Source organism: Falco biarmicus, chromosome 9 (assembly GCF_023638135.1).
Source record: "Falco biarmicus isolate bFalBia1 chromosome 9, bFalBia1.pri, whole genome shotgun sequence".
NCBI lineage: Eukaryota > Metazoa > Chordata > Aves > Falconiformes > Falconidae > Falco > Falco biarmicus.
The window spans coordinates 17,625,224-17,652,387 of NC_079296.1; the positions used below are offsets into that span (position 1 = coordinate 17,625,224).

A 27,164-nucleotide genomic window follows, 5' to 3' on the forward strand; every position below is an offset into this window, starting at 1 on the left:
TCTGGAGAGGTTTCGATCACAGGACCTCACTGATAATGATTTGATCAACTCTACAAGTTTCAGAGGAACTGGTTACTATAACCTGCCCCAGACAAGGAGCTGGAGAACTACTGACTGCAAAGAAATACCTGGTAAACAAGTCCTTATTAGAACCAACTGTCAGAGCAAAATAGGCACAGGAATCAGAAAAGAATGAAAACACAACAGAAGAAAAAATGAAAAAAAAAAAAAAAAAAGTTATTTGTGCCTCTGCTATGACTAAACAGAGTTGAGGTATCTCACAGAAAAATAAAGCTTTTTAGGAAAATAAACGTCTCTTGAAAAGTAAGCTACAGGCATTTTGTGGCTCGCACTCTTACTTTCTCTGTTATTTAACTGTGGGAAATTATTGGCACAAGCATCTCACTGTAGGAAACATTAAAACATTATTAACCAGTATGTAAGCATTGCTAAGGATGAACGAATCATGGGTTAGCACAAGGAAAGCCCAAAGTCTGCTTTTAAATTAGTAACAGTAACTTACAGTTTCCAATAACTCTGCTTTCACATACAGTGAAATGCATTCTGCGAGGCCTGCCTACCTGTATATTCTACTGCACGGTTCCCTTTCCATCTGCTGCCATTTCTACATTTTCGCTGCCTCCCCCCATTTCCTAGCCTTTTGTGTCAATGACATCAAAGGTGCAGCAGCAATTTACGGTGGCTGTACCTGAAATCAAACATTCTTCTCCTTTTGCTGTTAAAGCTGAGACGTCACATATACATCCACCCCATTAATATTTTCACTCTCTCACTTTGTAGAAATGTGTGTCAATTTCTCATGTGATTATTACACCAAATGCCTCTGGAATTACACAACTATTTAAGCTGGACAGAATGCTGATGTGATCATTACACTCATTCTACTCCATCACAGATTTTTGTTTAATTTATTCTGTTTCTACCCTTGAGAACTTCTACTGCCACTCTACTCCCTCACAACAATGTATTGCAAGTACAAACACCTTTATCACGTGTTTCAAGTTATTTTTGCTCCTTTTCAGAGACTATTAAATTGCACCTGCAAAACTGACAAGACCTTTACTGGAAACAAGATTTACTATTTGAATCCCACTGGAAGAACGAGCTATGGAAACAGGGGCACACCAACTACATAGGTCCTACCTCTTTTCAAACCTTCCAGAATCCTTTTATCCAAACCCATGCCTGAGGACCCTTGTCCAGAGAACTCATTAGGCTTGAGAGAAAGCACCGAGCTGCAGCGTGAGTGGGGCTGGGAACAGGCTGCCAAAAGAAAGCGGGAGCTGCAGGGAGACCAGCCCTGGAAGAAATCTATCATTTGGGCAACGGTATCAGACTTGTCTATGGCTTTCCAGGAAAATTAGGGTTAAAGTTTAGCTTCCAGTTGACAGACAGCAGAAGTTTCAAGCTGTAGCGTATGTAGGGCTCGAAGAGCCTGAAGCCCTTGTTTTAGCATGTCCACCTTTCCTCACCACCGCGGTTTCTGTACACTAGAGCTCAGCATTAAATACTAGCTCCCGCAATTTCATTTTTATAAACCCAGTCCACTCACATAAGGGATGGGTTGTTCCATCCTCCCTTTTTTGCCCTCTGATTTTCTGCCCAGCTGAAGCCATAATGGTCTGCTTGCACAAAGCAATCTGAGACAATTCTGTAACTAAGAACACTCTTCAGGCATGAAAAAGTATTTCATCTGGACTTGTCCAGCACACACACAAACCCAAATAATCTCTGTTCCTCCCAAGTAAAAAACCTAGGAACCTTTCGATGGAGGCAAGACTTGATCACATCATCCCTCTCTACTGCACCGACTGTAGCAACTTCCACTCTTAAGATGAGATCAGCCTTTTTCCAAGTATTGTAGCACCTGAAATCCATAAATGTCACAGAAGCCTCAATCTCTACAAGTTTTGCATCAGGCACCTCAACAGGACCGGCTTTTTCTGCTACATTAGAATGCAGTATTCAAACATGTGTCCTAAATAAACTCCACAAAAATTACGCTCTGTCACTATTCATCCAGATGGAACTGAGGGGAAAAAAAGTAGGACTCCTTTCCTTCAGCACAGAATTTAGAGCAACCTAATATTGCTATTTTTAATTACATTTATGATATTTCCTGTGGGTATAAATCATGAATGCAGTTCTAGTATGCTGGGAGCAACGTAAATAGTCATTCCCAAAAGGTTCTTTACAGCTGTTATGCACGGGTCAGAGATTCTGTGAAATGCAAAATCTGAAACTTTAAAAGCTTTTTAGCCCACAACCTTCCCATTCCTTTTCAAAGGCAGAGTTAATGGATACTGAACAACACTGCCCCAAGTTTTGTCCACAAGGTATGGAAGCAGTAACTCAAGTAATATTTAGCAATAAGCAACCACCCAGTCCTATCTCACTCGGGAACTGCATCACAAACTCCTTTCTGCTCCAAATTAACTCGTCTGCCACTTCATGCTGACAACTATGCAACTGGAAGGCAATAGACATGGAATTGTTTCCTCTGCAAATCATTTTAAGGGGGAGGAAGGAAGAGTGCAGCCTCACACTGCACCATGCAAGCCTAGGTGCCACCTCCTACCCGATTCCTTCCCTCTCATTTTGACACAAGACTTAAGTAAGCTCTTCCCCTTACCGATCTGGAGATGTCAGCCCATAACAATGCAAAAGCTTCTGCACTTACCTCTGATCACAGTCTGGTGAAGGAAAAATACTCATCGACTGTTTCTCTCAGGAACAAAGTTCTGTTTTAAAATAAATAAAAAAGAAACAAGACTTTAAACAGTGCTCCTCTCACACTTGCCTAATGTTAGCCCACATCAGTGTTCGTAAACATTTACTTAGCAGGAGCACCTTCCCCTTCCAGCACCAAGGTAATGATTACATTACATTAACTGTGGCGTGAGGACAGAATGAGGCCATGACAACAGCCTTGCTGGCACTGATGAGGCAATGACGTAGGGTTGCACTGCAACCTGGAATTGTGCAAGAGTGAGAAAGAGTGGGGCGAGATGAGAAAAGACAAGCCCATGGAAAAAAAAAACAAAAACAACCCAACAACCAACCAACAAACCAGGAACCTGGATTTAGAGGTAATTCACAAAGAAAAAAAAAAAAAGTTCACACAAGAAGGAAACACTGTATGAGCTGAGAGAACTGGACACGCCAGCATTGTCCTAATGGGATTTCTCACATCTGTTCATTAATATTATTGCCTTTGAAACAGCCAACAAAGCAAACTGTAAGACACTACCTTTCTTTAGTCTTGGCCACAGCTAAATCAGTTCAGTAAAACTTCAGTGGAGTGACAAAGTCTGTGTAGTCTATTGCCAAAGCCTTTAAAAGAGACAGGACCATTAGGTTTACTGTGAAACAAAAACAAACCACTGAAGGACGGAGTTACACCCTTCCTCCACCCCTCTACCTGGCTAGCGATCACACAGATGAAGTACTTTGTGAAGTTAACTGAATCTCAGGAAACCTCCGTGTGCGTACACACGCACGGAGCAGCCTGCCAGCGAGAGCGTCTCTGCAGAGCCTCGAAACCCCGAGGGAGGGCACAGATTAGTACAGGATCAGGGCAAAAAAGCTAATTTTACCTCTTGGACAGCCTCTAAAGGCAGTTCTTCCACATCAGCTGTGTCTCAGATACAGGAGTACTCTCCTGCAGCTTTCCAGCTCACAGACCTTGAATCAGCAAAACCTCTGACCTTTGAGTTTTCAATAATCTTTAATACCTCTACAGCCAGTTAGTAAACAAGTAAGAACCACGCTTGTCCTGCCTGTAAATATAACCAAGTGCGCCCCGCCCCCTGCCCTCCTCACAAATTTGCAAGAGCAAGATTTTATCTCTTCCTTTTTCCTGGTTACATGAAGATTAGTTGAGGAAAAGTGCGCTTACTCTTCCTCAGCCTCCCTTGGCAACACGACTGTCCTCTTTTTTTTCTGATCCATAATCCTTATATTTCTTCACTAAATAGTTTCAGAAGGCAGCATGAGAAGACCTGCACGCCTGGCCTCGACAGATCCCAGCACACCAGGGTAAACATCAAACAGCCACATGCAACAGCAAAACAACTGAACGACACGAGGGGCAACTATCTGATGCACTGCAACAGGAACAGCCAGCTGGGGAAGTGTTTCTCACAGAACTGTGTCAATCCAGTGAAACTCTGAGAAAAACAAATTAGGAGGTTCATAATCAGTGGAATTTATATGATGGCAGCAGATAAGACTCTCCCACAAGAAGTACCACTAGGGCAGTGGGCCTGACCCATGCAAGCAGGTACACCAACATCCAACTAATTTATTGCATTTAATGCAAGTTTCCCACGGGGTTGGCTACCCCCTGATATTTCACTGTGAAGTATCTTCGCTTTCCAATGCAAACTGTTACCGAAGCGGCAACTTGACCAAGATGGAGTATTGCTCTGGGCTAGTTGGTTTTACTTTCCGTAACACAGCAGACTTGAAAAAACTCAAAAGGATCAAGAAACCACAAATGGAGGTGAGACACTCAGAGAGGAACATGTGTTACAAATAATTTTCTCTCCAACTTTTAAAAATGCCACTTGCTTACACTTACAGAAGCTCAGCAACAGCTACATCAATGAGGTCAAGAGACTTCTCCCCTTTGCAGTGCCACAGTTCTCCACTAAGACATGCTGCAACCGATAGAAATAGAAACACAACTGGGCAGGGTAAGAGGGGAGACAGAATTTAACACCAGGTGAAGGAGGAATTTAAACAACACAATAATTGATAAATAGCCAGTGATGAAACACAAAGAACAGAGTGATAGTATCAAGCAGATAGATTTTTTCCCATCAGTAGAATATGACTGGAATCAGCCAAATCTGATTTCACTGGGTGATTTATCTTAAAGAACCTTAACCTAAATGAGCAGTTTCAAGCCACATTAAAGGGATGACACTGCTGTCATTTCCACAGAAAGCTAAGTGAGATGGCAAAAACCTTACCTAACAATTTCCCATTTGCCTCCTTCATATACTCATCTGCCTATATTGTCCATGAGGAGCGCATAGATTTGTGTTTGGGAAGCACATAGCACACGTTAGCACCATCACCCACAGCTGCTAAACACCACCTCCCAAATGCTTAACCAACAGGGCAACACCACATTGCATCCCTCGGCACCAAAGCATTCACTAATGGAAATAAACCTCTACCTAGCACTCAATTAAACGATTTTGAAAAGATGTCATTAACTCTAGGAGCATCGTACCTTCTCCTGTGTTTGTATTTAGTTTCAAATGCACCAGCCATAACAGCGGAGTGGGAAAGCTCAGGAGCTTGTGCGCTGGCTGTGCAGGCTCCTGCAGGACTGTCAGCGGGCGTGCTGTACGGAGCCTTAATAAGCAATGACATTTGTATTGCTGACAGTTTTATTTCTTTAAACACCAGCCACACTGGAAGTTTCACTTTACTTTTTACTCCGGAAAAAAGGCCAAACCTGAGTGTAACAGATGCTGTCTGGAATGCCCAGGACACATGTGTGTGGTCCCCCTCACCATTCTGAGATAAAACAGGTTTCAGGAAAATGAGAAGGGTGCTTAGTTTTTCTAAGCATAAACCCCGTAATATTTACACTAATCAAATACAACAGGGTCCACTTAGTCAGAAGAACAGCATTCACACGGGAGCCCAACCAAGCAGAACTGTTTTCCCATAAAGATCTTATCCCCAGTGTGGGTAAACAATCCATGTCACACTAAACAGACAACCATTATACTCTGTATGTCTCTGTAGTAATTAGAGCAAAGAAACGTGGCAAACCTTAGTTTAAAAATAATAATTTTAAAACCCCAAATCAGAAGCACAGTAAAAATACACAGTGATAAAGCATACGTTGGGAAAACAAAGACGTTAGCTCGATACAGTCAAAATAGGAAAAGATTTACACGGACGTGAGCAGAAAGTAGAAAGCCCTGCTCAGTAAATGGTGGAGACTTTTAGTACATTTCCGTGAAAGAATAAAACAAAGAATAAAAACTACAGGCACCTGAAGTTTGCATTTCCTCCCGGATAACGAATACTTTATAACATCACTGAAGGAGCTGTGTAGCTTTACTGTTCAAAGCTGCACAAAGACAAGAAAAAGACAGGGGTGACTTTTAGTGGGTACAGGGAGGAAGGATGAATTGACTGTAGCAATCAAATAGCAAAAAACCAGGAACACGTGCATAGAGAAGGGGGAGAGAAAAAGCATAGAGCTATGTGGGAAAGAATGAAACCAAGGAACAATCATCAGAAAAAGCCACCATCAGGAACTGCAAATGCTCACTCAAGAAAGAAGCACCATGGAGAAAACTGCATTTCCTGTCAGGATCTCCAAGGAAGTGAAAGAAATGGAAATTAGGTAGCAAGGATATACTTGAAATAGTTAATCAAGGACATTTGCCATCAAAACAGTTTACCTGGACACATACAGCTCCTGTATGGTTCATTCACGTGCATCCAGCAGAACTGGTTTGAGAAGGGGAAAGGTTTCTGAGACCCAGTGAAGCTCTTAAGTGAATTCCTATTTCTGATAAGAGAAAGCAGTCTCATTTTCAAAGTTCTAGAAGCGATCTCTTAAATTCCTCCCCTCCTCTTGTACGATGGGCTGCCTTCAACATAATTCACCAGAGAAACTTTCACAGCAGAAGAAAAGGGCAGAGCCATCTGAGGAAGGAGAAGCATCAGTCTGACAACGTAAAGCAAACGGCTTAGCGTGGTTCATCATCCAGGCAATGCCCTACTTCAGATCTAGCACGTCCTTACGTGGCATAACCTTGTCTGCACAGAGGAAAGGATCCCTCCCTGTAAGCCTATGCATCATACGGAGGGCATGTGGCCCAGACCCTGTCTGCCATCAGGACTGCGCTTGCTTGCAACCGTGCTGCTCTGAAATGCCAATGACCCTTACTGCTCCAGCAGTCCAATTTTTGGAAAGGCCAATGCAGGCAGTGAAGTGTTAAAACCGTAACGCTATTTGTGTTTGCCTCTGTCCTTTTCTCTGCTGCTATCAGCTAGCTGTATGTCTCCCAACAAACGAAAAAGCAAATAAACTGCAATCAAGGCCAACGGGGAAGAAAGTATCAGTAACAGCCTTCTTTCCAGTGCTGCAGCCCAGCAGCTAAAATCATGCCATCTCTGTGAGAAGAAATTTGGGAAAAAAAGGGGGGAACGACTACAAATAAAATATTAGGAAAAGGTCTCTCCTTGTTCTCTTTTGCTTTCTGCTCTCATCAGGTGGGTAGGAAGGAAATAGCTTTCTCAGCTGATGTACTTCCATTGCTATAATTCTCTCTTCCTGCCCCTTGTCTTTGACTGTTCCTCAACGAGCAAAGAATGGTCTGGAAGAAGGAAAAATTATGATTTATGTATTAGACAGCTAGATCTTAAAAGACTGTCAGTTTCCATTCTGCCACAGAGCCACTGCTTCCTGACAGCAATGCTGTAATTAAGTTGATAGCATTGAGCATTCTCTGCATTACTGGGTTAAAGCAGCAGAGCACTGTATTTAAACCTTTCACCCCATTCAGATCATTTAAACAATTCTGCTAGTGGGTTGTTTAGGCTACTCCTCCCCCAAAGCATTCAAAATTAAGAGCACCCAAAAGAACTAGACATGCCCAGTTTGGTAACAGTCTTTCCCTGGTCCTAATAAACCATGGCTCTCACAGACAAAGCAATGCCTTATCTTCCCTACACCAGTCACAAAGCCATTGCTATCTTAAGAAAAATAGCATTAAAAAAAAATAGCAAACAAATAACAAGATTAATGAAACACAATCACGTGTTAGATTTATGGCCTGAAAACACCCAGGAGGCCAAATCCCACAGGAATAAACTTGATGCCAACAGAAAGCTATGTAAAGGCTTTATGCCTGAATGGTGACCCCCAATTTACAGTGAAGTTGACAGCCACCATGGAGAATTTCAAGAGGAAGACAGTCATTTATCTCATTTAATTCCTCTGTTAAATAAAGCAAATTAAGTCAGAAACCTGCTAACTTTAAGCCCATGTAATTCCTTCTCTACGTTTTTCATTTATCATTGTCAATATTTGATCTGGACAGTGTTGCCTCTTCGGGCTCCTTATGCTTAGTCTTATCTCTGCCTTTTATCATAAAGTGAAGTGCACTCTACATTGCAGCGGAGATTCCTCCAACATCTAAGATTATGTGGGGGGAAAACCCCAAAGTACAAACAGCTCCTTACTTAGCCTCACAAATGTGCCTACAATGTTATGAACCGGTAATTCTAATTTACGATTTACCCCCGCACGAAGGAACTGATTAAAATTAACACTGTTCATTTTTCATAAAGGGGAAAACCAATAAAGCCAATAATCTATACCCAAATAAAAGGTATAAAGCACATGTTTGATATGACTGTAAAGACACACAGCAATAAAGAAAATAGATTTTTGCCCACAATTCAGTTCTAATGTGCTGTTTAAACAGCTTTCCTTGCATGATCGTTGAGGTTCATAGTAGTAACTTCCAAGATGTCCGGTACATGGCCATAGCACAGCCGGCTGTACAGAAAAGATACATACTGAGAAGAGATACTCCATCCAATAAACAGAATAAAAATTACAGATATAGGGCTTCTTCTTGGATGCAAATGCACAAAGCTGAATGAAATCCAAAGCTGGAAGAATAAATATGGTATGTTGAAGCCAAATCGTGAAAGGACAGGACTTGCTACCAGATGGGCTGTATCCACACCTGTTCAATTAGTAGCATTTTGCCTTTTTCAGTAAGTGAGAGGAAGGAAACTTGTATACATGGAAACAAGAGAGAACAGGTAAAAATAAATCATGCTTTCAGGGGAATGAGGGGAAAGAAGAAACCAAAACTTCTACTCAGTTACCTTTTACGTGCTTAGCCAGTGTTCAGCCCCAAATTCTGCCAAGCCAATGCTCAGAAACAGACATGTATCTCCAGGATGTTTCCCACACTTTGGGGTGTGACAGCTTTCTCTCTCTCCACACAGTTTTCTCAAGCTCTGCTCCTCACTGCCGTTGCTTTCCAAAACGCCTCTAAACCCGGCCGCTGATGGTGAAGGCTGCAGGTGCAGTCAGCTGGTGAGGAACACGCAAATGTTGAACAGACTGTTCCCTCCTCCCTAGGGGCTCCCAATCACCACCAAGGTTGGCTACAGAAATGTTCAAATCGTCCAAACCTTCCCACAAATGGAAACAGATACCTGATCCATTCACAGAAGTCCCCACTACCACATAAGCTTGTCTGAAAGAATATTTAAATGCGCTACTTTACTCTGCCTGCATTCCCTCTTTTTATTTTCTGGGATGCAGAGGTAAAACAACCTGGTACGCAATCCATTTTAAAAGACTATAAACAATGCAGCTGCTTGATCCTATTGTTCATTATGCCTGGAAAAAAAATATCTTTCAGTGAACCAGTAATTCTCTTTCTCCTCATTTTCCATGAGACAATACTACAGATTGTGGCTACTGCAAGAGTGGCACCAGAACAATGCAAGGAGTATCAATTCTTTCAATGCTACAGGTGCAAGGACTTGGCCACATCCTTTCACTTGGTCTTTTGAAGTCAACAATCTGACTGTGGTTGAATTGTCAGGAAGAATGGCATCTGAAAAAAGGTACACATGATCAGCCAACCTGAGTTCAAGGAACACCATAAATGCTTTGAGATTAGTAGTCCAAAAAGCCTGCAGATTCTCTAGGAGACTGGGTTATGATCAGGGAGAAGTGTCAGTACTTACAGATTGACTCATGGAAGCGTGACTAAAGCAGCTCTGTGCGGCATTGTTTGAGAGTCATTGACCCAGAAAGGCACTAAAGCAAAGCTGTACAGAGCACTCCTGATGCCGGCACTCAGCTCCGTGCTCTGCTGCTGGAAGGAAAACGCTGCGCAGAGCTCCATGATTCCATCGTTCACATCAACAGCTAAGGGAGCTTTTGTGCTTGCAACGAAATGAAAATTTCTACTTCCCTTCTTAATTTCCTTTCCTACCTCAAAGTTAGAAGCTCTCTGCTGCCTGCCTCCTTCTTCCCCCATCTTATTCTACACCCTTTCAGTGATTCTGAGTCAATCAGTGATTAAATTTCCCTGTGCCTTCATGCAAACGTCTGACTTTCCTGGCTCCACTGGAACACCAGTGAAGGCCCTCCTCTCACTCCCCTCTCATCCCAAGAGATCGAGGCGTACAAGCTCTGCCTGAGCATCACTTCTGTGTGGAATAAGGCCACACTTGTGTTTTTAAGAGAGGCATCCAGCCAGCTGGAGGTTTCTTTATGGCTTCACTAAGTGCAAAGCCTTTTAGACTCGTAGACTGAGCCAAAACCCTGACCTACTATGCCCTTGCGGGACCAACAGTATTCTTCCACTACTTGAGAGAAAATACACGAACTGTCAGTTTAGAAAGCATGCAACGTGCCAATTCAATATTATCACTTAGGATGCTATCAAACAGTGTTTCAGAAGATAGAACACAGCAGGGTCTGGTGCGGGGGACAACTTTTTTTTTAAGACTTGCAATCAACTCTGCTCCATTTTAAGGCAGGTAGAAAAAAATATGCAAAAGGAGAACGTTCAGTTTGAGTTTTAGACCACATTTACATGTCAGCGTGAGAATCTGATCCAATGCCTGTCACAACCATGAGAAGTATTTCCACTCAATTCAACAAGCACGGGGTCAGGATTTAAATTTATATTGTGCTAGTATTTTTACATACATTTATGTATATAAACACCATGCTGTACAATACTATAATTATTTTTTTGGCATGGAACTGTCTAAGCATTACAGATGAATCACAGCAATGGGTTGGGTTTTTTTAATAATATTTAAAAAACTTCTTTCTCCTTTGGGACCCAACCATAACCCGTTCTTATCTTTGTAATAACATAGATTTTCATCTCACTGATCTTCTCCCCTCCTCAATACAAAAAGAGAATTTGCAAAGCGCATGACTAACCAAACCCCTTTCAGTTAAGGCTCACTCTGCTTAGGTGTTTTGACACTCCTAAGCTATATTTTTATACTCATTTTTTGAGAATGCACTTTCCTTTTGTTTCAACAGATTTACAATAGACAAAGTCAGAGACAATGCCCCATCTGAGTTACTTCATAAATCAGCAGAAACGTCGAGGGAAAATTCCTTTTTTTATCCCAGCAGTGCAAACAGAATTTGCCTTTGTCCAGCCTTATTTACCAGACCATCTTGCTGGTGAAGTGCATAACCCTCGCCCCATGCCCTGAACACATCCATGCTCCTGGGGACCTAGGCAGTGGCAGATTATAAGGCTTTTCATGGGAAACATTCTTTTCTCGCTCCTTCCTTTAAGCCTAACTACCAGTCCAACCTGAACAGTATAAAACCAGACAAAAGAGAAGCAATTTCCCAAATGCCAACACTGAAACCACTTTGTACTTGTAACCACCCTTTTCTCCAGGCAAAGGCTCTGCCATCTCACCCTCACCCAGACTTAAGTCTGACTCAACTGTCAAAAGAACAACAGAGATGTTTAAATACAATAGCACTTAAGCCTTGCGTCAACAGAACAGTAGCAAAGCTCTCCCTAAAAGAGGGTAAGTATAATTTTTCTGATTTACAGGACCACAAAACTGAGGGACCAAGCACATGCTCAGCAGCCGCAGGAATGGAGTCCACTGGCTCCCAACCCCTGCCTATGTGCCCCGGCAGCACTATTTTCTGCCCACCCAGAGCACCCCCCCAATTTTTTTGGCTGGCACGGAGCACAGGCCAAACCGTGCACTCCAACTTTTCTGGCACAGCCAGGGCTGGGACTGTAGCACTTGCAAAGTTGTGTCTTCCAGGTGTCATTCTTTGTCACCACAGATGTTAATCATCCAGCATTCAATACAAGGGCACCTTCAAGTGTTTAAAGGAAAAATCCACCGTTCTTTCCGTTTTCCCTAGCATCTTCTTGACAATTACAGCTCACCCTCAGTTATATGTTCCCCCTACCAAAGAATGTCCCACACTGCAGCACAAAATACAGGAAAACATCTTGTCAGTGACAAGAAGACTGATACCTCCTTACCAAGCAGGACAAGAACAGTTCTTTTAACAAAATGAGATTTTACAGGTTATCAAAGCCATCTCTTCCCCATTTCAATGGCGGCTGGACAAGAGCTTTCTGTCCCTCTGGCTGCCTTTCTTGTCTATTTCAGCTGGACTCAAGCTAATAAGCTTCTCATTAATGAAATGACTATGCCAAGGTACTAGCAGATGGCCCTGTGTTCCAAGCACTTCTTCCCATTCCCTCCCTCCCAGAAGTCCTAATCTATACACAGTGTAATCGTCACAAAAACATATGCTCCCTGTCACAAAGCTTCCCTTCCATTATCTCTGTACTCCAGGGGATTGCCCTCGAAACCTCAGCGACACAAAGCGACTCCCTTCCTACTCAAGTTCCAGTTTCCTGTAAGGCTTTAAACATGTTCACCAGGTCCTGGCCAGAGTGCCTGTAACATGGCTTATATCCATGCTAATCTCTCTGTAGGACTGTCTACATCGTAGCCCATTACTAAGCAAAAAGCACATACACATATATCTGCAAATGAAAAAAATACAAAGTAATACATGCCTCATATTTCTTACACGTAATACTTTGCCACTGTTTTATTTACAGGTCGCTGTAACAGTACACTAACCTTTCTCTGAGATGAAAAACCATCCAATATAATTCATTACATTGGTTACCAGTAAATCTCTTGTGCAACACTTCCATTTAAACGCTGAGTCAGTCACTAATTGGGTACCACAAACATCTTAAAATAATCTGTTTGCTTTATCTGCTGGCTTCCTCTCCCCCATCTATTTAATCAGATTATTGTGATTGATGAATTTATTAATACGCTCATTGTATCCTGAGAGCACAGCAACTTCTACAGAGAAAGTTTCAGGAAGGAAGAGCAAGTATCTCCCTTTTGCACACACAGATGGTCCTGAGCAGCGGACGAAATGACCACTGTCGCCTGCCCAGCTGTGGGAAGGGCAGCACAGAGGTTCTTTCTGGACACTTCGGACCACTCTGGCTGCCTTTGCTGGAGCTCCTCAGAGAAGGCTAAGGGGTATGATGGGCACAGGCCACCACAATGTGAAGGGTTGTTTTAGCTCTCTGAATTGACCCTGAACCTTCTAAAAAATCGTGTCTTCCCAGAGGGAGAGAAAATTTTATCGTTGGTTCTTCTCTTCATTTAATGCCAACAGTACCAAACAGCTTTTCCCCGCTGCAGACAGGGAAAAACACTAGGGGAAGGCAGAGAAGCTTCCCTTTAATCTTTGCTGCCTCATTTTCAACTTTGCTTTGAAAGTCTTCAAAGAAAGACCTTTTCTCATACTGCATAACACCTTAAATAACTCCTGATTGTCGAAGAGAATAACAAGCTTAGTAACTCCAAAACTATCAACCTTACCAAAGGTGCAAGAGTTAAAAAGCACATTCATTTCTGGGCTAAAACGAAACCCAACAGGTTAAATACAGGCAATGGCAGACGAGAAAAGAGAGTGAGAAATATTATTTAGCCAGCAGTAAAAATAACTTAATTATGCTTCTGCAGCTTTTGTCATCCAAAAATAAAAAAGCCAAAGCACTTTGAGAGCACATCTTCTCCCAATCCTCTTAAAACAGTAAAGGAAAGAAAAACAAGGAAAAACGGTAGCTACAGAGAAGCATGCAACAGCAGTGCTCCAGCACCCAGAATCTATGACCACCTGAGGAAGAGGATGTTATCAATGACCTCCGCCTGTGCTTACTAGTTGGCTGAAACCGTACTCACAAGTGAGACAACTCTGCCTTGAGCTGTAACTTTAGATCTTTCTAAAAACGTCATCAACAGGATGAAAAACACATTACTTCAAACCATGGTAAGACACCAAATTCCTAGGGAGAACTCTCTACCTTTTGCTGTCTGCCAGAGCAACATCCAAGATGACACTGAGCATTTGAGGTTCTTGGCGAGCATCTGTCAAGTGGAGAATCTGGATGAGGATTGCTTTGGGAGGATGGCCAGCCTGGTAAACAGCAGCAAGCAAACAGGAAAGGCTACTTGTTGGAGGCAAAAATGCACAAGGCTTCCAGAAACTAAACACAACATACGTAATTAAAGCAAGTTATTGCAGTTATGCGGCTTCACTCATTTGGAAATGCATTTTCCCCTTTTTAGTGTCGGACTGATGTGCTTATTCATGCAAACTGAAAGGAAACATGTAAACATTTTTAAAAATGCAAGGAGAAAAGTGTGAGAATGGAACATTAGATATGGCATTATCTTGCAAATCCCTCCAGATTCCTCTCTGGTCACCGTGTGGGCAGCACATTCCCAGGACAGAGCACGGGGTGGGTGGGAGAAAAGAGACTGTAAAGCTATTCATGCCCTGCATTTTGTCTTTTCCCGCGGAGGTTCATTAGTGACCTAGCGGAGCGCTGGGGAGGAGGGAGGGCTCCCTGCGGCAGGAAGCTCACGCACTAGGAGCCCCCGATGCCCGACGTGCCGGGGGCGGCCGTGCCAAGGCAGCGTGGCTCTCTCCCTGACTCCCTGCCCACACAGGGCCTTTTAATTGCTCTGCTCGGGCTGCTAGGCCGGCTTTGCAATCTCTCATTTGGATGTACCATAGGCAATCATTCAGGAGGAAAGTTAATCCATCACAATGAAGTTCTTATAAACCGGGCAGCCCTATCCCCAGCCCCCGCATACATAAAAACACAAGTTACATCATCTTCATCACCAAGACTTCCCCTGACCACACCGAAGCTCAGAGACGTATGCAACAACTCCCCAAGACAGATGAACTGAAGAGGACAGTGGACAACCCGCACTCGCGGCTATGCTGACAAACGAGGCCAGGGGCACCCAAGGATGGCAAAATAAAGCCTCCACATATTGCATCACACCCCCAGCTGCTGCGCGCACGGGAACCATCCTTGCATTTCCCTGCCAAGGCAAGTATCAGGAAATTCCCCATCACACAGCACATTAATTTTGACAACTGCAGATGCTGTCAGAAATAGAAAGGCAGACCCCCAGCTTGCTCGGAGAGGACTCTGCCCAGGGTTTTTGTCTCGGCCTTCCCCTGCCAGCACAACCCCCTCTTTCCCATTCACCAGCACCTCTGCAGCACAGGGCAGCCCTATAACCAAGGCAATGCGAGAAAGCAAGGCCTGTCTGGAGCTCAGAAGTCAGGGATAGCTTTTGAAGCTGTGGTATGAAAATAAAGTGCAATTGCTGACAAGTGGATGACAAGCCCCCAGTATATAGCAGACAGGTACTGGTGCAGGCTGGCTGTGGACAGAACTGCACTCATTAGTGCCCACAGGGCAAGAAGTAAAGGAAAAGGGTGGGAGGAAACACAGCTGGAGAATTTGGATAACTGGTTTATCTGTGTAGCCCATCATTACTGCAGATATCCCTCCCAGCAGAGGGATGTGGAGATGACAGCGCTGTGATACAGCCCTGGCCCTTCCAAAACATTCTCTCCGCGAGAGGCATGGCGATGCATTCGCACACGTAGCCTGTGGAAGTGGTAAAAGAGAGCGCCTGGGGTCTTCTGAGTTCAGGGGTAATTTCTGTCCCAATTTCAGACCAGTAACATCTGGGGCTCAAGGGGCTGATGTAGGATGAAGAATGGAATAAAAGAGAGCAAAAATTACTCTGCCATGCAAGAAGAGAATGGCATAACAAGTAGAACTGAAACAAAACAGAATGACAGAAGTTGCTGGGCTGTGATCACAGTGGGCTATAAACCAGGCTACACCGCATCAATCAGGTAGGAAAAGATTTGTCATATGCAGAGGATTACATAGAGCCAAATAAAAACATTCTCTCTCTAATAAGAGAAAAATGTAACCCAATTTGTATGGAAACAACTTTCATATACAAATCATGGTATAAAACGCAGAACACAAATTCAGGAAAAATGGCACGTAACACTGGCGTAAAGCAAGCTGTCAATAAAATCTGGTAAAATTGTAACACTGGTGAATAGAAAATATAACTGTTTGAACTAATCAAATGTAGCAGTAGGAAAAGATTTTAAAGATTTGACATACTCCAAAGAAGCAGAAATGGTGGCGCAGTGGGTTTTTGATTAATAAACCTGACTTCTGTAGCTTGCAAATGAGTTGAAATGAAGGCTATTTTTTTCTGTGCTACATTCACAGAGCATCCAAAACAGCTGGCACCTGACCTGTGATGGGGACTCTGTGCACTTTAGCAATACAAACAAACTGTAATCCAAACAATAATTCCATACGTATGTATTCCCCTCAGAAGAATTGCATTAAGAAGAAGAAACATGATGATACCTTCTATTTAAGCAAAGTACTAAACAGTCAAAATTATAACTGCTCATACTTTTATTTGCACGGGGTCATAAATAAATTACTGACTCAAAAAAGGGGGAAAAACTAGACACCTTCATGAAGGCACGCTGTGTGCTCAGCAAGTAGTGACAGTAAAAAAATGCAGTAAAAATGCAATTTCAGTTACGTTGAGATGTATTAGGAATTAAAAGATCAGCAGAACAAGAATTAACATGTGCTTTCCACTGTGAAACACTGTTCAGTTCTCACCACTTTATCCTAAAACAACAGAAAACCATTGAAGTAATGGATTGAAATTGCTAATTGAAAAAAAAAACCCATAAAGAAATACATCTAAAGTCTGTTGGTTTTCTTCTCTCTCTTTTCTCCCCCCCCCCCCCCCCCCCCTTTTTTTTTTTAAATCCAACAGGATGTTTTAAGAGGTACATGAAAAATCCAAAACAGTCAAGAGGAGAGACTGGACAGATTAAGAACTATAAATTTGGTTTCCTAATTGAAAACCAAAGGAATACATAATGAAACCCAGGGGCAAAAATCTAGGTAATATGAGATTATATAGTTTCACACCATACACAATTACCCAGTAGTGCTTCCTACAGCATTAACACTAATGTTAAGAGAATTATGGAACATTAATATTTGTAATAAGCATATTTGAATTAATAACAATAGATATCAATCACAAAGCACAGAAATGTTCCTGTTTCAAGGCAAAACAGAACAGTAAACATCTAGGAAAAGTGTAAGACAACAATCTTCTACAGAACTTTTTTCTCAAACAGAGCTACTGTTGATACGGGGAGGATTTTGAATCTTGATGGACAGATGTTCTGATCCACTACGGGCAGTGGAGAAGACATACCAGGAGCAGTATCTTCTGCAGGAAAAACATGTTGTAAATTATATCACTGTAGCTACAGTGATAAAAAGTCTTATGAAGCGTGCCACATAAATGCAGAACAAAGAAGAGCTTATAGTTTAAGAAGAGAGACAACAGAAAGATGTATAGGCAAAACTGCAACAGAAGATAAGACAACAGTAATCCACAATACTGGTCTAACTTTTTAAAAAATCAAGTTATTTGTAGGCATTTTGAACATTTCTAGAGACCTTCTTAAATACCAAAGGCAGAACAGGAGGATGATACTTTGACTATTTATGAAGTACAGAATGGAAGCTGTTGCCGTTGACCTGAGATAAAGAAGCTATATACTGCTGCAAAAAGGAAGATGCATTATTAATTTGTTGACATATAAGCAGATCCCTTCACTTTAGGATCCCTTTCATTCCATGAAGCTGTACCAGTGACAGAGATAGTGACCACCACCACCAGTGTCACCGGCACCTCTCATTGTTCGGTCCTGCAGCAAGTATGGGGAGACAGAAAAGGGAATTTTTGCTATGTGCCATGTGTTGTTTACCACTGCGGCGAGTGGCTGGTGTCAGGCAGGCACAGCTTTAAAAAAAACAAACATAAAACTCCCTAAAGTACCACCAGCAAGAAAAGAAACACTCTAACCCTGTGCTCTCATGTTTTCACCTTTACAACTGTTTCAGCTTCAAAAGAAGCCCATGATCTTGCAGCTTGGTTGTTCCACCTCTCCTGGCTACTTTCTCACCTAAGTGACTCAGCTAGTACAATGTCTTGTGGTCTCAGGGTACATCAAGGGCTGGCTGCTCTGATAGAGAGCAAGCAGCCCAGAGCACTTATGGGGGGTGCTCCCACCATATCTGAACAAGGTGGGCAGAGCTCAGTGCTAGCGACAAGGTCCACTGACAGTCCCAACCAACCAGAGTGATGAAATGCATCCAATGGCCACCCGAAGGGCCAGTCAGGAGGAAAAGGAGATGGAGCCAGGGACAAGACACGACAGAAGACACACCATCTACAACAGAGGTGCACTGTCTATCCAGGAGACAAGGCTGGAGGCAGAAGAGGAGACAGGCACACCTACCGCACCACTCTGGCCAGCACTGAGCTTGAGGCAGTCCCTGGACCCCTGGAGAAACAGCACACAGGTGGGAATGAAGCCTCTCGGGACACTGGTGCCCTCAGGGCTGATTGCTTAGCTGCTTTCTGTAACTCTGAGTGCAGGGAAGAAGGGCTGCACACCTCTGAAGGGACGGACAGATGATGTGCCAAAGATGTGGTATCAAGGGAGGTTTATAGTCACACATTCTACTGTCCCCACGGGAACATAGAAAAAATTTCAGATCTCTGAAAGCATTTTTCCCCATAGGAATAAACACACAATTACAGATATTTGAGAGCAGTTTTTCTACTAATTATATAAACATATTCCTGTCAAAAAGTGGGGAAAACTTTTTTCCCACTTCAGCTGCACTGGAGTGCTCTCCTGTAATCACTTTTTCAGCCCATACTGGCCTCCCTATACCAGTGCAATCTCCACTCAACTGTATCTTTAAAGCTTTGAAGCAGTGTTGTGCCTCCGGCAATCACCATCCCAAGTGTTCCATACACTCCTGACAAAACAGGGGATACAACTGCATGCCCTTCTTCAAGGGTCTGCTATTGCCTCTCACACCCTCTCCAAAGCCAGGCCAGGGACAGGGAGCCTCACCTGCTAGAGATGGCAGTCTGGAAGTCAGAAGGAAGAATAGTGAGGAGGTGCGACATGAGCAGGGAATAGCAAACCTAAACAGATGATAAAAATCTTCTGGACCAATGCCTTCCACATCAGCAGCGCTGGGCTTGCCTGCACTGATACTCCTCTTTAAAATCTCCTCTGTTTCGCTGCTGCCAGTGCCTGCAGGGGTTGCAGCGTGAAGTGCTGCTCTGTACCAGTTTCCCAGGTACAGCCATTACGGCCGTAGAGTGATTCCAGTGGGAGACAGCCATTTCCCTCTTGCCTGGCATTCCCTTGCTTTAAAATGCTTGACAAACATGGTTCAAAATTTAAGACCGTAAATACAAGCTTCTCTGCATGTTGGAGGAAAAAATCCAGGCCCAAGAATTTTATTTCACACGTTCAACTAGGCCATGAAGAAAAGTACTACGGAAAAATAACAACCTTCTGCAATTTGTTGGGTTTTGCCACATAAAACTGCCATAATTATTAAATTCTCAATTAAAAACCATACTCCTAAGCTGTGGGGTTTTTTGTCAAATAGCTTAAAAACATAAAGGTACACAAAGTTGTTATCAACGTTCAGCCAACAGTTACAACACACTGACCTCTACCTTAACTCAACACGGCTCTAACTTCAAAGCCTGCTTGAAACTATTTAAACACCCACCTTATTAAGCATAGCAGGCACGCTGAGGGCTCAGACGGAGCCAGCAGGCTTTATGCGAAAGCCAGTCTCTCCAGTGCCTCCCCCTGATTTCCCAGGCTAAGCTTACCTGTTCTCCAGAGCAGGACTTTCCTGTCACACTTCCGCAGAGAGAAGCGGAGTTTCCCTGCTCTCTCATCCTTGGACTACTGCTTTTTATTGCCCCATCCCTTCCCCAGTGGTGGGCTGACCCTGGGCGAATAGCAGGTGCCCACCCAAGCTGCTCCATCACTCCCCTCCTCAGCTGGGCAGGGGAGCGAAAATGAATGAAAAGCTCATGGGTCGAGATAAGGACAGGGAGAGATCACTCACCAATTACCGTCACAGGCAAAACAGACTTGGGGAAAAAAAATAATTTAATTCATTACCAATCAAATCAGAGTGGGATTATAAGAAATAAAACCAAATCTTAAAAATACCTCCCCCACACCCCTCCCTTCTTCCAAGGCTTAACTTCACTCCCGATGTCTCTGCCTCCTCCCTGAGCGGCAGAGGGACACACGGAACAGGGGCTGTGGCCAGTCCATCACACGCCGCCCCCACCGCTCCTTCCCCCACAGGGACGGGGCTCCTCACACACTGCCCTGCTCCAGTGTGGGGTCCTTCCCACGGGAGACAGTCCTCCACAAACTACTCCGATAGACTCCCCCCCCCACGGGCTGCAGTTCTCTATTAACTGCTTCAGTGTGGGTCTTCCATGGGGTCAAGCCCGGTCAGCAAACCTGCCCCAGCCTGGGCTCCTCTCCATGGGGCCACAGGTCCTGCCAGGCGCTGCTCCAGCGTGGGCTGCTCACAGGGTCACAGCCTCCTTCACCATGCTCTGGCATGGGGTCCTCCCCAGGCTGCAGGTGGGTGTCTGCTCCACCACTAATCTCCACAGGCCAAGGGGGACAGCCTGCCTCACCATGGTCTTCCCCACAGGCTGCAGGGAAATCTCTGCTCCAGCACCTGGAGCACCTTCTGCCTGCTTCTGCACAGACCTGGGTGTCTGCAGAGCTGTTTCACATATTTTCTCTCCTCTCTCCTTCTGCAAGTGCTGTCATGCACCATTTTTTCCCCCTTCTTAAAGAATATGTTACCCCAGAGGTGTTAGCACCATCACCGTTTACCTTGGCCAGCAGCAGGTCAGACTTGGAGCCGGCTGGCATTGGCTCCATCAGACACAGGGAAAGCTGTTGACAGCTTCTCACAGAAGCCACCCCTGTAGCCCCCCATTACCAAAACCTGGTCACACGAACCCAACACATCCCCTTTTTAGTAAGTGCAATGGAGGCAAAGCACGTAGCTTCTTTCTTTCACGTCACAGGCTTGCACCCTTACCCCCACAGCTCTGCAGGCACCTCCACAACTGCTGAGGGGGGGGACCAAAGGCTGGGCTGAAATCCAGGCGTGGCTCTCCTGCTGTATTCCCGGCGGAGGTGAACGGAGACCTGTGCTACCAGGGACTGAGCTGGGGGGGCTCAGGGGGTGCATGCCTGACGGCGCCTGCTCCTGCCATTAGAGGCTGTAACACTACGGAGAGGTTTTTAAATAAGCAGCGCACAAGGAATCTAAACCTGCAGAGGGACAAAACAATAAAGGAGCTTTTGCAATCAGTCACAAAATTAATGATGAACAGAGCTACTGTAAAAGGCTCCATCTCGTAAGACGACAGGCAAGTAGTGGAAAAGCCTGGACTGCTAAAACCCTTCAACAAAGACTTTCTGGAACTTCCGGCATCTTTTTCACTGCATTTGTTACTGATCGTACATCTTGATTGACACTGAAGCAAAAACACCACATCAAGAAAATTATCTGCCATCAGCAACGGTTACAAGGAAATGCTGTAGTTGAACCAATGTCAAAAAGAGTTTAACTGCTTAACTATCAAATGCTTAACATATTTTAAAAGTAAGGCAAAACTTTCGACACAATTTCTCAATCATCACATAAAGGCTGCCATTAGTAACATTTGGATCTCAAGAGCGTTCAGTAGTATGTATTACTGGTATCTGCCAGCAAAAGAATGTTTAGTAGCCTGAAAAATGTCCAAGGGGTAAAATTACAACAGCTCATTTAAGATGCAGCTATGAGACTGCACAATCAAGAGTGCAATCCCACAGCAACAATCTTCCCAAGAATTCAGTTTATTTTTTTTAAACCCTTCTCCTTTCTGTCTCTTACGGGTCCTGGCTGCAGTTATGAACCCTAGACTTATACTAATCACTGTGTTTTCTGCATCATTTTCCTGCTGGTCCTTATTGCTGTGACCAAATGCTTTAAATCTCTCCTGAAAACCAGAGTATGGATAGGTACACTGTTCACTGAGACCCTTTACTCCAGTCTGCTGGACTCCAAGGCACAGTCTTTTAATCAAATTATTCTTAGGGCTTATGTCAAGTGGGAAATGCATCAAATTCTTGGCTCTGACAAACACAAAATAACTCTCCTCCAATGTAGAAGATATACTTTCCAGAGTAATGTTTTCAGAACTGTCTTGCCTAAAACCCATAGACTTTGCACTACTAAGTCATAATTTGCTTTAAAAAATATTAGGCTTAAACATGATTTTTTGTAAGTGAGAAAGAAAAAGGAGGACTCTGGATATAAAGAGTCTGCGAGCACATGGGGAAACCTGTGTTCTGTGCTCACAAGTTAACCAGTACTTGGCACAGGAATTGCATTTTTCCACCACGAGCTGTCTTCCCTGCTTCCAATGAAATATATTTTAGTCCAATCTACAAAAGGTATATACTGTAACTCAAAGTTTAAAGATCCTTAAGCTTAAGCACCAGCAAAGGACTCCTATTTACAGTCTCCTTCTCCACTCCCTTCTCAAAGCAACTCTTAGCCTCTGAGTGAGGTAATTCTCTGCTATTTTGCAATGATCTGTTTTACATTCTGGATACTTGCTGTGAAACCTCAGAGGATCTGGGGGATAGATGGGGAGTAAAAGCTGGATATAAGAGACCACTTCAGCACAAATATCCCAGATCAATTACCAATATAGAGCCACTGCATTAAAAGCCTCCTGTTTCTGAACCCTTCCTAAAAGCCCCCTCAAGACCACAGTCCTATTGGATGTACCAACAGGATAAATTACAAATGGTAGGAGGGAGAGGAAGAAAAGAAGAATCCTAAACATAAGGAACTTACCTACTGAAAGGTAAACATATTCAAATAAACAACCACAAACACAGTAACATCTACAGACTCAAGCTGGAATTTGGGTACAGATTTCTGGTACCTGATCTACAAATCACTGAGAAGTCTTGACCACTACCGTCTGTCTTAACACGCTGAAGCCTTCTACAGCAGAGCTTTCCATAGCATCATTTGAAAGCTGTGAGTTACAGCTCATCTTGCAGCTGTAAGACACAGCTTCTTTCGACACTTGGAAGACATACAGATAAGGCAGGAAGGGACCCCAGAACTTACAGGTTCAAGCAGTCCTCCTCGCTTGGCTGCAGTGCTATCTTAAGCACTTTCTTAGATCAGTTCAGAGTTGAACTCTGTTTTCCCCTCTCTCAGACATGCTTCTATCCCCTCAACAGACTGTCAGAATCGTAACTTTGGCAAGGAACTTACCATGTATCACTACAGGGATAATTTCCTTTTACCTTCTACTATCACACTGGAGTGCAGTGCTCAGCCTCGCTAAAAGCTTGGAGGGCATGAATAATGTAAGATGACTCCACTGCGAGGACCATTAATGCCTCAGAAGCCTTCACTGGATCTCTCACCAGTTCTCACTTGCCCTATCCTTCATTTCCTTTAAATGTTACAGTACCAGCGCTAAATGAAACTCCAAGCTCTCCCAGCTGGCACCTCCCCACCAGTGATGCAGGGGGGCTGTAGCCTCCTGGTGACACCAGCTCGCTCCTCCACCTTCTCAGCCTGTTGTCAACTGCTCCTTGGCTTCCTTAATCTTTGCCTTCAGCACTAAAATGTTACAACCTTGGTTTAAGTAAAGCCACTTCAACTGCCTTTGAGTTATAGAAAGACCTAACAAATGCAGTAAATAGTGTCCCTATTTGGAAAAAGTACTTTTTCCTTTCAAGGATGGCTGAAATCCAACTGAACTATTCATCTTGTAACATAACATGGACATCAACCTTACTAGAATGCCCATGTCACGTTAAGCTTGGGAAAATTTGGCAATAAAATGAGTTGTGGTTACAAGAAAATCCAGCCAGGTGCATGCACAGAGGGAAATGGTGAGCCTGAACATTACCTGATGAGCCACAAACTTGATACATCACACATCTACGAAATTACACACAGTTCTTAATTTAATAATTCCAAATCAAATCAGGAAAACACAACCAGAATTACAGGAAATACTGAGATCTTGGGCAAATTGCCGTCAGTGTCTGCTCTCAGTTATGCTATCTGTAAAATACAATCGATAAATGTAACCATTAAGTAAATGTAAAACATGATTAGTCCAATTCTTAAACAGAAAAAAAATTAGGCAGGGACTTGTTTGGTATCATGTGTCAGGTATCTGCTTTGTGCTACATTTCAACTATAACACAATTTCTGAATGCTGGAGAGGCTGGAAAATGGGCGCTGGAAAAGCACATTACAGGCAAACAATCTGAACGCAGAAAATCCTTAGGTTTGCATACACACAATTAGGATTTGTATCAGCTTTCCCTGCATGCTCCAACTGAAGTAACAAAATACATAAAAACAAATTGCGAGGACTTAGGGAGGAACATCTTACCCATAGCTATGAACCTAACACTGCATACAGAATAAAACGTCCTTGGCACTTCAGTTTTCAGTTAGTTTGGCAAAGCCCACGCAACAGGAGTTTGAAGCGATGCTGCGTGCAGGCACCAAAGAATAAACCAAGGGAAAGATGGGGAATCACAAATATTTCCTGTGGTGATAAAACAGTACTAAAAAAAAAAATAAGAGAGGAGAAGCTTGAAGAGCAAAGGATTACTTAAAACTCATCTGAATCTGTGGTTTGAAATATTTACTATCTACAGAGGCATCTTGTTCCAGCCTTCAGAGGGTTAACCCAATCCTTCTTCTGCAAGCTATATAGACTGAGTTCTGTGTTAGAAACCACTAGACACCTATTTTGTATACAATTTTTAGTGTTTAGTGCAAGACATCTGTTGAAGTTACAAAATGGCCTGTAGCTCTTTAAAATGTATAAATTTGCTTTGGTCATTATATTACCCGATGTTTTCCCAGTACCATACAGGATTGCGTCAAGTGCTTTGAAATGAAAGATGCTGTGCAAATGCAAAACATTCCTGCAATACACTCAATTTCGACATGCTATAGTAGGATGGCTTCTTTATTGAGACATCTGCTAGGAAACTGATTTGGCCACATCACAGTGAGTGATAATGAGTGCTGTTTAATCAAGATAGTATTAACCATAAATTTTAACTTGTGTCAAGTAGCTTAACGGTAAACTACTGAACGCTAAACAGACGTGGAATTTACACAGGTCTTTCAATAAACAAGTTCTAGAGTGAACTAAAATATACAGCCACAAATAGTTGAAGTCAAGCAATGCAAGACTTGAAATCACAAACTTCATTTTCGATTTTAAAAAAGTTCACTACTGGAATGCTCTTCATCTTTGAACTAAATACAAGATCTTTAACAGGAAAAGTACACCCAGATGTGCTTATTAGAAGATAATAAAAGGTATTTTAATTAGTTTTGGGGGTTTGTACATATATGAAATTTCTGACTTAGATGCTTGATCCTTATCAGCTTTTTACATTTTAAATAGCTAAGCATCAGTGAAATTTTGGCCTCAGCACTGTAAAGATGGCTCTGAATAACATGCCTTTCCATTGTAACCCCAGATTATGTGGTTTCATCCATTAGCCTTTGATTTTGACAGTCAACACGCCCACTTACTATTTGTCAAGAGAAAAATACAACATTTCTGGCACCTTGACTCAAAACTATTAGGAACTACAATACTGATGGTGAAGAGCCACCACGCTCTTGACAGCAAGCAGAAGCCTTTATTGCAAAAGCATAACATAGTGACACATATTTCCTTAGATACTCACTCTTAAAGGAAGGAAGGTTCCCGCATCTAGTATTAAATAATGTAACTGACTTGTGTGAATTTTAAATTAAATGCAATTTTAAATTATTCTACAACATACCCTGTTAGTGAGTGTGTTAACAGCAGAACAGTACTTACTACAATGTTCCCTAGAACATGCAGTTCCTAAGAAAAGGAAGTAAAGGATGGACACGCACACACACAAAATCACAGGGAGCAGCTTGGTACTGCAAATTATATGTTTTGCAGGAAAAGATGACCCTTTAGTTCTTAGGACCAGGATAGTGGGGAACAGACAAAATAAAACAGTTGAAAAAATGAAGCAATTGTATTTAGGCTTGCATTAGGCACCCACATATGAAGAGACTCTTCACTACAGACGAAAAAAGCCAACCCTAGCAAGATACCCATACCAAATCATATGCTTCTGTTCTCACCCATCTTTAAATAATAATGAGAAGGGGCTGATCTATGGAAGTATTTCAAAAATTGAAAGCTTCTTAGGCCTCCATGCAGCAGCAGATGTTGTACAGACACGCGTACTTCAGTTCACAGGGAAGCGTCTTGCTGCCTACAGGAGGTACCGTGCCCAAGAGGTGCCTTAACATTTACTTCCTATTCCATTGGAGCAATCAAACCTGCCGTGTCCCTTCCCCACAAAGCCAGGATGAATGCTGTGACAGAAGAACACGTTTCTTAATGTGACAGGCACACAAAAGGTGTCTGCGAGCAGGTGGACAGAAGAACGTACACCTGGTTTTGTACTGCACGAGAACACGTGCACAAAGTGGACGTGGGTCCTAAATGATACAAAAGCCATGTGTGAAGGGCTAAAATGATCGTTGTTAATGTCCTTGTCCCAGGCATTTCATTTGTGGAGCTTAGAAAGAGACGTGACTTTCAACACAATCATTTTATTTAACACTAAATCCCCACCATTAAGCAGGACTCGTTCCTTCCACTGTCATTTCATAATCACACCGGCTCTGCCGAGAGTCACACACTCCCCATCCTACTCCTACTCTTGACCTGCGCAAGCTGAAATCTCAGTGAGGACAAGGTGGCCAAGGTTTTCCACAGGTCTAATTCTCAAAGCAACAGCCACCTGGGGGGGGGGTGGTGCGTGGGGAAGAAAGAAACTGTGCTGTTGCTGTGGAAACAGAGCACAAAAATACTCCTGTTAGATCAAGTACCTCTTGGAGGATCAAGCACGCCACCGGCCAGTGAGTGGAACTTGCCCTGGCAGGCAGGCAGGGTTCAGGATGCCAACACAGCTCAGATGTCTTCACCATCACTCAGACTTCAGATCTGGAACAGCTTTTCCAAAGTGAGTCCCTCACCACACTTGGAGAGGAAAGGTATCTTGTTTGTGAAAACAATGACCATCGCATGAAGGCCCTGACCTGGGAAGAGGGTAATTTGCACAGCTTGGTTTTTTTGTATCTTTGATAGATGTATCAAAGCCACATCCT

At 43.2% G+C, this 27,164-nt stretch overlaps 1 protein-coding gene across 5 annotated transcripts in view; it reads right to left on the minus strand.

Annotated features, from left to right (window-relative positions):
• NDST2 (N-deacetylase and N-sulfotransferase 2) overlaps nt 1-27,164 on the minus strand; it is a 136,919-nt gene that overhangs the window by 49,645 nt on the left and 60,110 nt on the right. For 2 of the 5 annotated variants that reach the window (XM_056352928.1, XM_056352929.1), the window contains one exon: nt 2,702-2,762. The exons of 1 other annotated variant lie outside the window; for it this stretch is intronic. The gene's annotated coding sequence lies outside the window, so the exon portion shown is untranslated. Of the gene's footprint in view, nt 1-2,701; nt 2,763-13,692; nt 13,712-13,946; nt 14,010-27,164 lie in introns of those variants that run through there. 2 more of the 5 variants (XM_056352930.1, XM_056352931.1) reach the window with 2 other exon arrangements.